This window comes from Heterodontus francisci, chromosome 27 (assembly GCF_036365525.1).
Source record: "Heterodontus francisci isolate sHetFra1 chromosome 27, sHetFra1.hap1, whole genome shotgun sequence".
NCBI lineage: Eukaryota > Metazoa > Chordata > Chondrichthyes > Heterodontiformes > Heterodontidae > Heterodontus > Heterodontus francisci.
This window is the reverse complement of record NC_090397.1, coordinates 55,907,301-55,917,646: the sequence shown is the minus strand read 5'-3', so window position 1 is coordinate 55,917,646 and position 10,346 is coordinate 55,907,301.

Below are 10,346 nucleotides of genomic sequence, written 5' to 3'. Positions count from 1 at the left end.
CTCATCTTGTTGCTTCATATTTCCATTCAGTTGTAAATAAGCACTTCAATTGCTTTAGTCTGTATAAGCTATGTAATATTTGCTATTTTGAATATGATTTGGTAGCATGATGTCACATAACATTAAATCCAAGAAAACTGTAAGTGGGGAAACTAATAATCCCTCAGGTGCACACCTCTGTGAATTCAGAATATAGAAACAAAATACCTTCTGATTCATAAGGGAAAAAGCATACTTAGGGGAATCGCCATTAAACCATTGAGAGATAATGCAGCTCTACAAAAAACACAAAATTATAGTAGTATGTTATGTACAGAATTTCAATGCAACAATCCATATTCCAATTCACTTCCTTTGGCCAGAATTCTAGTGAACTAAATCTCATCCATTCAGTCTCATTGCACTTAACTTTATTATATCAATCCACCTCTATTGTACAGAATCCAGTACCAAACACTAACCCAATCATTGTCACTATGCAGATCCCAAATGGACTCTCTTTACTCATATTATAAAGAATCTCAGTGGACCAAACCCCATCCCATTATATTCCCATTGAATTCCAATGATTCAAACCCCACTTTCCATTCAACCCCAATGAATAGACAATCTGCCAATCCATCTTGAAAATTATAGCATTCTGTAGGACTTACAATTTCTTCTGCATAAAATATCTTTTTGTTCAGTCGGTCTCTGTGCTATTTTTCTTTCAATTGAGTCCCTGCATTAATAATTAAGTAGCATGCATGGAAAAAATATGCAAAATGTTATCTACAATTATGGAAATTTTAATCATAGTTGAACAATTTCAAAACTAATCTTTGGTTGGAATATGCTTCATAATAATGAATACCTTTGAAAAACGACAACTTAATTTGGCAGTTAAGAGCCAACCTTAACAACATTCAAAAGATTCAATTTAATTGACTGTCCTGGATTTTTTTTATAATGTGACTAGTGGGATATCTTCTTGCTCACTATAGGTAACTACAAAAGAAATAGCAATAATGAACCACCTCTTCGCATAATTTGTGGTAATGGTGAAGCTTCATTCTGTCAAGGTCACCATTTTGAGCCAAAAGTATTAAGATATGGGAAATAATCCCTCAATCAACAAAACAGATTATCTGGTAATTACTACATTGTTGTTTGTGGGAGCCAGCTGGTTGCAGCATTTCCTATATTACAAAAGAACTTCAATGGCTATAAAGCACTTTGGGACATCCTCAGGTTGTGAAAGGTGCTATATAAATCTTTCCTTCCATAAGCAACAGCTTAGGAATCAGTAAGACTTGTACCCTTCCACTGAGATTATAGTCTAATGAGATGGCAGAGTACTTCAATTTTATTGTTGAAACATAACTCTATGTTCATCCACAATAAGACCTGAGTCTGCACATAGCCCTCTGCTTATCTCCACATGGCTACTGTGAATTTGGTGGCATTTACACTACAAATCTCCAAGAAGAGAGAATCTAACCATCTCCACTTGATGTTCAACGGTCCTACCATTGTTGAACTCCTCACCACCAACAATGGGGTTACTATTGACCAGAAACTTAACTGGACCAGCCACATAAATACTGTGGCTCCCAGAGCAGGTCAGAGGCTGGGAATTCTGCAGCAAGTAATTCACCTCCCCAAAACCTATCCACCATCTACAACGCACAAGTCAGGAGCATGATAGAGTATGCTCCTCTTGCCTGGATGAGCGCAGCTCCATGAACACTCAATAAGCTCGACACCATCTAGGACAAAGCAACCCACTTGGATCAGCATCCCATTTACCACCACACACATTCACTCCCTCCACCACTGGCTCACAGTGGCAGCAGAGTGTACAAAGAATTGGGAGAGACAAATAGCACTAGAGTAAGAAATAGTAAGGTATTAGGTGGGGTCAGAGTAAGTGGGAATGCACCAAGGTCTAAATTAGATTTGCAGTGCATATATGAGAGTGCCTGGAGTGTGGTAAATAAGGTTGGTGAGCTATTGAGTAGTTATAATGGGATCTTGAATTATCCTAATGTAGACTGGGATAATAGTGTAAAGGGCAACGAGGGGCAAGAGTTTCTGAAGTGTGTTCAGGAGAATTGTCTAGATCAGTATGTTTCCAGTCCAAAGCGGAAGTCCATTGCTGGATCTGGTTTTAGGGAATGAGGTGGATCAAGTGTTCATAAGGGAATATTTAGGGGACAGTGATCATAATATCTTAACGTTTAGGTTAGCTATGGAAAAGGACAAGGGCCAAACCAGAGTAAAAATAATTAATTGGGGGAGGGCCAATTTCAGTGGGGTGAGAATAGATCTAGCCCAGGTAAACTGGAAACAAAGATTGGCAGGAAAAACTGTAACAGAACAATGAGCTACCTTTAAAGATGAGATGGTTTGGGTACAGTTGAGGTACGTTCCCACAAAGGAGATAGGTAGGACAAACAAAGCCAGAGCTTCCTGGATGGTGAAACAGACAGTAAGATGAAGCAGAAAAAGAGTGTGTATGACAGATCTCAGGTTGATAATACGTGAGAACCAGGCTGAATAAAGAAAGTTCAGAGGGAAAGTGAAAAAAAGAAATGAGAGAAGCAAAGAGAAAGTATGAGAAGAGATTGGCAGCTAATATAACAGGTAATCCAAAAGTCTTCTGTAGGCATATAAATAGTAAAAGGGTAGTAAAAAGAGGAGTGGGGCCGATTAGGGACCAAAAAGGGGATTTATGCATGGAGGCAGAGGGTATGGCGTAGGTACTAAATGAGTACTTTGCATCTGTCTTTACCAAGAAAGATGATGCTGCCAAATTCATAGTGAAAGAGGAGGTAGTTAAGACCTGAATGGCTAAAAATTGATAAAAAGGATGTATTAGAAAGTCTGTCTGTACTTAATGTTGATAAGTCACCAGGACCGAATCAGATGCATCCAAGGATACTAAGAGAAATGAGGGTGGAAATTGCAGAGGCACCGGCCATAATCTTCCAATCTTCCTTAGATACAGGGGTGGTGTCAGAGGACTGGAGAATTGCAAATGTCACACCCTTGTTCAAAAAAGGTATAAGGATAAGCCCAGCAACTACAGGCCAGTAAATTTAACTTTGGTGGTTGGAAAACTTCTAGAAATGCTAATCCGGGACAAAATTACTTGGACAAATGTGGATTGATTAAAGAAAGCCAGCATGGATTTGTTAAAGGCAAATTGTGTTTAAATAACTTGATTGAGTTTTTAATGAGGTAACAGAGGGGATTGATGAGGGTAGTGCAGTTGATGTGGTGTACATGGACTTCCAAAAGGCATTGGATGAAGTTCCGCAAAGCAGGCTTGTCAGCACAGTTAGAGCCATGGAATAAAAGGGACAGTAGCAGCATGGATACAAAATTGGCCGAGTGACAGGAAACGGTGGCAATTAGTTGTTTTTCGGACTGAAGAAAGTATATAGTGGTATTCCCCAGGGATCAGTATTCGGACCACTGCTTTTCCTGATCCATATTAATGACCTTGACTTGGATATGCAGGGCACAATTTCAAAATTTGCAGATGACTATGAGGAGGATAGTGATAAACATCAAAAGGACATAGGCTGGTGAAATGGGAAGACACGTGCCATATGAAATTTAATGCAGATAAGTGTGGAGTGATATATTTTAGTAGGAAGAACAAGGCGAACAAATAAAATAAAGGGTACAATGCTAAAGGGGGTGCAGGAGCAGAGGGATTTCAGGGTATATATGCACAAATCGTTGAAGGTGGCAGGGCAGGTCAAGAAAGTGGTTAATAAGGTATATGGGATCCTGGACTTTATAAATAGAGGTATAGAGTACAAAAGCAAGGGAGTTATGATGAACTCAACTGGAGTATTCTGCCCAATTCTGGGCACCACACTTTCAGAAGGATGTGAAGGCATTAGAGAGGGTGCAGAAAAGGTTCATCAGAATGGTTCTGGGTATGAGGGACTTCAGTTATGTAGCTAGATTGGAGAAGCTGGGGTTTGTTGTATAATGAGGTCACAATATGGTATGTTGTTGATAGCGTAGTTATATGGTTCTTCACAAAGCTCGGAGTCTCTGGCTGGCTAAACATCAACTCTTTATTCACATTTACATTCTATTTACACTCTCCATGAGGATCTCTAGCTATCACTTCTAATGGTGCTTCTAGCTCCTTCCAAATTTACTGTCCAGGTGACTATTACCATGTCATCATTACAGTGGCAGGGGTTACTCTCATTATCTCAACCATTAACCCTTTCACACCCTTACACGACAGCGTTCTTCTCCTTACGGAATGTTGAGAGGAGATTTGATAGAGGTGTTCAAAATCATGAGGGATCTGGACAGAGTAGAAAGGGAGAACCTGTTACCATCGGCAGAAGGGGCGAGAACGAGAGTGCACTGATTTAAGGGATTGGCAAAAGGCAACATGAGCAAACCCTTTTTTACACCGCAAGCAGTTAGGAGCTGGAATGCACTGCCTGAGAGTGTTGTGGAGATAGATTCTATGGTGGATTTCTAAAGGAAATTGGATAATTATCTGAATAGAAAAAATTATCAGGGCTAAGGGGAAAAGGAGGGAGAATGGGACTAGCTCTCTTGCAGAGAGCCGGCATTGACAAAATGGGCAGAATGGCCTCCTGTACTGAAACCATTCTATGATCTACAAGATGCACTGCAGCAACTCACCAAGGCTCCATCGAAAGCACCTTCCAAATCCGTGACCTGTACCACCTAGAAGAATAATGGCAGCAGACAGGTGGGTACACCACCACCTCCAGGTTCCCCTCCAAGTCTCACACCATTCTGACTTGGAACTATATCACCTCTTCTTTACTGTCACTGGGTCAAAATCCTGGAATTCCCTCCCTAAGCACTGTGGGTGTACCTACAACACATAGACTGCTGAGGTTTAAGAAGGCTACCATCTCAAAGCAATTAGGGATGGGCAATAAATACTAGCCTCTCCGGTGACACTCAAATCCCATGAATGATTAACAAAAACCTATTGCAGCTAGAGCAAAGCTTGACCTGACCCATAATGATGTGGGGAGTCCTTCCTCCAGGGAGCTAAAGTTGCAGCCAAAGCCAATATATAAATCCCAACCTTCATTAGGTTTCAGTGTAAACTGCAGATTTTAGTCAGTCACCTCTTCTGTAGACCCAAAGAAGAACTACTTGATCTATGAGGACAACATGGGAACCTTGTCATCAGGAACACATGAACTGGAGGCGGTAGTGATATTGGAAATGACAAACCTCATCTTCAACAAAGAAAGCCGCTCTTGCCCTACAACTCTTGAGGAAGTAAATAAAGATCCTTTAAATTACTTAGAATTGCTTGGAAAGGATCTTAAATGGTACTGCATCACATTATTGATACAGTTTATTGGTTATCCTGTCATGTCCACTTTCAAACAGAGAATGTTGCATTTTGAATGGGAGCAACCTGCTCAGAGAGGAAATCAATCCTAAGAGTTTCCACCCATTGATGAGCTATGCTGCTGGGTACTTGGATGAACTTCCCTTAGCTTGTTTATTGACCAACACTGACTAACTTTTGTGAATGTATTCATACAGATGTATGCCTGTGGAAATACAAGGGAAACAAGCAGCCTGAGAAGGGAGCAATACTTTAACCCCCTCCAATTATGGCCTCTTGCACATCCGATTTTCAACACCCCACCGCTGGTGACAGTGCTGTCAGTTGTTGAAGCCCTATGCTCTGAAATTCCCTCCCTAAACCTTTCCGCCTCCCTCTCCTCCTTTATTATATTCTTAAAACCTACCTCTTTGACCCATCTGCCCTGCGCTCACTGACCTATATTGGCTCCTGGTCTGCCAGTAACTCAAATTAAAAATTCTCATCCTTGTTTTCAAATTCCTGCATGCTCTTGGCCCGCTCTATCTCTGTAATCTCATCCAGCCCCACAACCCTCTGAGATCTCTGTGTTCCTCCAATTCTGACTTCTTTTAATTGCTCCAACATTGGCAGCTATGCCTTGAGTTGCCGAGACTCTAAGTTCTGGAATTCCCTCCCTAAACCTCTCTCTCTCTCCTTCTTTAAAATGCTCATAAAAACTTACCTCTTTGACCAAGCTTTTGGCCACCTGTCCTTTTATTTCCTTACGTGGCTTGAGGTGAAATTTTATTTGATAATGCTCCTGTGAAGCACTTTGGGACGTTTTACTATGTTAAAGGCACTAAAGTTGTTATTGATGTTGTATTTGATTTACGCCCCGATTGTGTGTGTCTCTGAGCACAAAGACGCATGAAATTCCAGGCCATTACTTTGCCAAATTCATCAATTTCACTCAGGAAATTGCAACTTAAACTGAAAGCCAGGAACAGGTTCGATCAGGACATGGGATTCAAGGGCTAAAGTTGGGACCGTCTAGATGAAATCTGGACCGGTGGTAAGCCTACACATGGGGGAAGATCAGTTTGACAGACAGTAACAGAATGGATTCCAGGGTGGGGGAAAAAAACATTTAGAAGGCCAAGCTATGAGGGAATGTATACAAGATAATTGTCCAAATCTACCCATGCCATGAGCAAATTGGCATAGGGTCAATTAAATCAGAGAGTTGAATGCATGGCTCAAAGATTGACATCTCATTTTGAGGTATGCCTGGTGCTGCTCCTGGCATGCATTAGATACATTATAGACTAAAACTTAAGAGTTATAAAAATTGTCTTTGTCTTTTTTTTAAAAAAGTGAACAATGTACTTCAAAATGGCCACTGAAGGTTAAAAGACTTGATCTTTGTATATTCAAACTATCTGACAGGGACGAAGGAATACCTTGAAAGCTAACAGGTATCAATTGGACCCATGCAGAATTGTACTCAACCACAATCTGTGACCTCATGGCCCGGCATGTCCACCACTCTACCATCACCATCAAGCCAGGAGACCAACTCTGGTTCAATGAAGAGTGCAGGAGGGCATGCCAGGAGCAGCACCAGGCATACCTCAAAATGAGATGTCAACCTGGTGAAGCTAAAATAGAGGACCACTTGCGTGGCAAACTGCGTAAGCAGCATGCACTAGACAGAGCTAAGTGATCCCATAACCAACGGATCAGATCTAAGCTCTGCTGTCCTGCCACATCCAGCCGTGAATGGCGGTGGACAATTAAACAACTAACTGGAGGAGGTGGCTCCACAAATATCCCCATCCTCAATAATGGGGGAGCCCAGCACATCAGTGCGAAAAATAAGGCAGAAACATTTGCAACCATCTTCAGCCAGAAGTGCCAAGTTGATGATCCATCTCAGCATCCTCCTGAAGTCCCCAGCATCACAGATGTCAGACTTCAGCCAATTCGATTCACTCTACATGATATCAAGAAACCGCTAAAGGCACTGGATGCTGCAAAGGCTATGGGCCCTGACAATATTCCGGCAATAGTACTGAAGACCTGTGCTCCAGAACTTGCCGCAGCCCTAGCCATGCTTTTCCAGTACAGCTACAACACAGGCATCTACGCGGCAAAGTGGAAAATTGCCCAGGTATGTCCTGTACACAAATAGCAGGACAAGTCCAACCCGGTCAATTACCGCCCCATCAGTCTACTCTCAATCAGCAGTAAAGTGATGGATTGTGTCATCAACAGTGCCATCAAGCAGCACTTGCTTAGCAATAATCTGCTCAGTGACGCTCAGTTTGGGTTCCGCCAGGGCCACTCAGCTCCTGACCTCATTACAGCCTTGGTTCAAACATGGACAAAAGAGCTGAACTTAAGAGGTGAGGTAAGGTGAGAGTGACTGCCTTTGACATCAAGGCAGCATTTGACAGAGTATGGCATCAAGGAGCCCTAGCAAAACTGAAGTCAATGGGAGTCAGGGGGAAAACCCTCCGCTGGTTGGAGTCATATCTAACGCAAAGGAAGATGGTTGTCGTTGTTGGAGGTCAATCATCTCCAGGACATCACTGCAGGGATCCTCAGGTTAGTGTCCTAGGCTCAACCATCTTCAGCTGCTTCAGCAATAACCTTCCTTCAATCACAAGGTCAGAAGTGGGGATGTTTGCTGATCATTGCACAATGTTCAGCACCATTCGCGACTCCTCAGATACTGAAGCAGTCCTTGTAGAAATGCAGCAAGACCTGGAAAATATCCAGGCTTGGGCTGATAAGTGGCAAGTAATATTCACGCCACACAAGTGCCAGGCAATGACCATCTCCAACAAGAGAGAAACTAACCACCTCCCCTTGACATTCAATGGCATTACCATCGCTGAATTCCCCCACTATCAACATCCTAGGGGCTACCATTGACCAGAAACTGGAGTAGCCATATAAATACCATTGTTACAAGAGCAGGTCAGAGGCTAGGAATCCTGAGTGAGTAACTCATCTCCTGACTCCTCAAAGCCTGTCCACCATCTACAAGACACAAGTCAGGAGTGTGATGGAATACCCTCCACTTGCCTGGATGGGTGCAGCTCCAACAACACTCAAGAAGCTCGACACCATCCAGGACAAAGCAGCCTGCTTGATTGGCACCCCGTCCACAAACATTCACTCCCTCCACCACCGACGCACAATGGCATTAGTGTATACCATCTACAAGATGCACTGCAGCAACGCGCCAAGGCTCCTTCGACAGTACCTTCCAAACCTGCGACCTCTACCAACTAGAAGGACAAGGGCAGCAAATGCATTGGAACACCACCACCTGCAAGTTCCCCTCCAAGTCACACACCATCCTGACCTGGAACTATATCGCCATTCCTTCACTGGCGCTGGGTCAAAATCCTGGAACTCCCTTCCTAGCAGCACTGTGGGTGTATCTACCTCACATGGACTGCAGCGGTTCAAGAAGGCAGCTCACCACCACCTTCTCAAGGGCAATTAGGGATGGGTAATAAATGCTGGCCTAGCCAGTGACGCCCACATCCCATGACTGAATTAAAAAAAACTACACCCATCCTGAAATATTCCCGAATTGAATTGGTTTTTCTGAAGTCAAGAAGATGTGAAGTGAAAACATCATAACCAGATTATTCTCATCCTGGGCCATTGTGTGATCACCATGGGGGAGAGATAAAGCGTCTTCTACCAGAAGATGATGTGACAAACTTTTTACCTTAATAGGACAGCCATCGAACAGAGAGACATCCAGAAAGAAGCATCCAAGAAGCTTGTTTGCAGCTATAGGGCTGAGGGAATCCAGCCAGCCAGAAGGGATGTGCCCTGCTGTAGAATTCTACATCTATACTTACATAGCAGTGAATTAGAAGTGATCCACTGTCTTCAACTGATCTTTCAACCAAGAGAGAAACCTACAAACACCTCAGGCCTGCAACCAATAAGAACATGACTTCTAAGAGAATTCAACAGGTTTACCATGACCCCCACTTAAATCCACTTACTGCTCTTCCTCTCTATCTGTCTCGTGTGTGTGTGTGTGTGCGCGCGCGCGCGCGCATGCAAGTGAATGCGTGAGTGGATGCGGTCACAACAATTTCAGGTTAAGGCATATTGATCGATAAATAATTGATTTTCTGTTATATGTCTTCAAGAAAACCTGTTGCTGTCTGTTTATTTGACCAATAAAACACAAAGGGGTTAAAGCCTGATAACAAAACACACTTGCTGTGATCAGGTGGGTGTTGAACAGTGGGAACCCCCCAAACCCCTCATCACAAAAGGTTACTGCACAAGAGTCCATGGTGTTGTGGGTAATATATTAGCATGGATAGAGGATTGGGTAACTTATTGAAAACAGAGTTGGGATAAATGGTTGGTAAACTGTAGCTAGTGGAATGCCACAGGGATTAGTACTGGAGCCTCATTTATATACAATCTATATTAATGACCTGGATGAAGGGACAGAGTGTATTGTCGCCAAATTTACTGACGATACAAAGATAGGTGGGAAAGCAAGTTGTGAGGAGGACACAAAGAGTCTGCAAAGGGATATAATAGGTTATGTGATTGGGCAAAAAATTTGGCAGATGGAGTATAATGTGGGAAAATGTGAGGTTATCCACTTTGGTAGGAAGAATACAAAAGCAATATATTATGTAAATGGAGAGAGACTACAGAATGCTGCAGTACAGAGGGATCTGGGTGTCCTCGTACATGAAACACAAAAAGTTAGCATGCAGGTACAACAAGTAATTGAGAAGCAAATTGAATGTTGGCCTTTATTGCAAGGGGGATGGGGTATAAAAGGAGGGAAATCTTGCTACAACTGTACATGCGTTGGTGAGACCAAACCTAGAGTACTGCATACAATTTTGGTTTTGTTATTTAAGGAGTGATTGGAGGCAGTTCAGAGAAGGTTCACTAAGTTGATTCTTGGGATGAAGGTGTTGTCTTATGAGGAATTGAGCACATTGGGCTTATACACATTGGA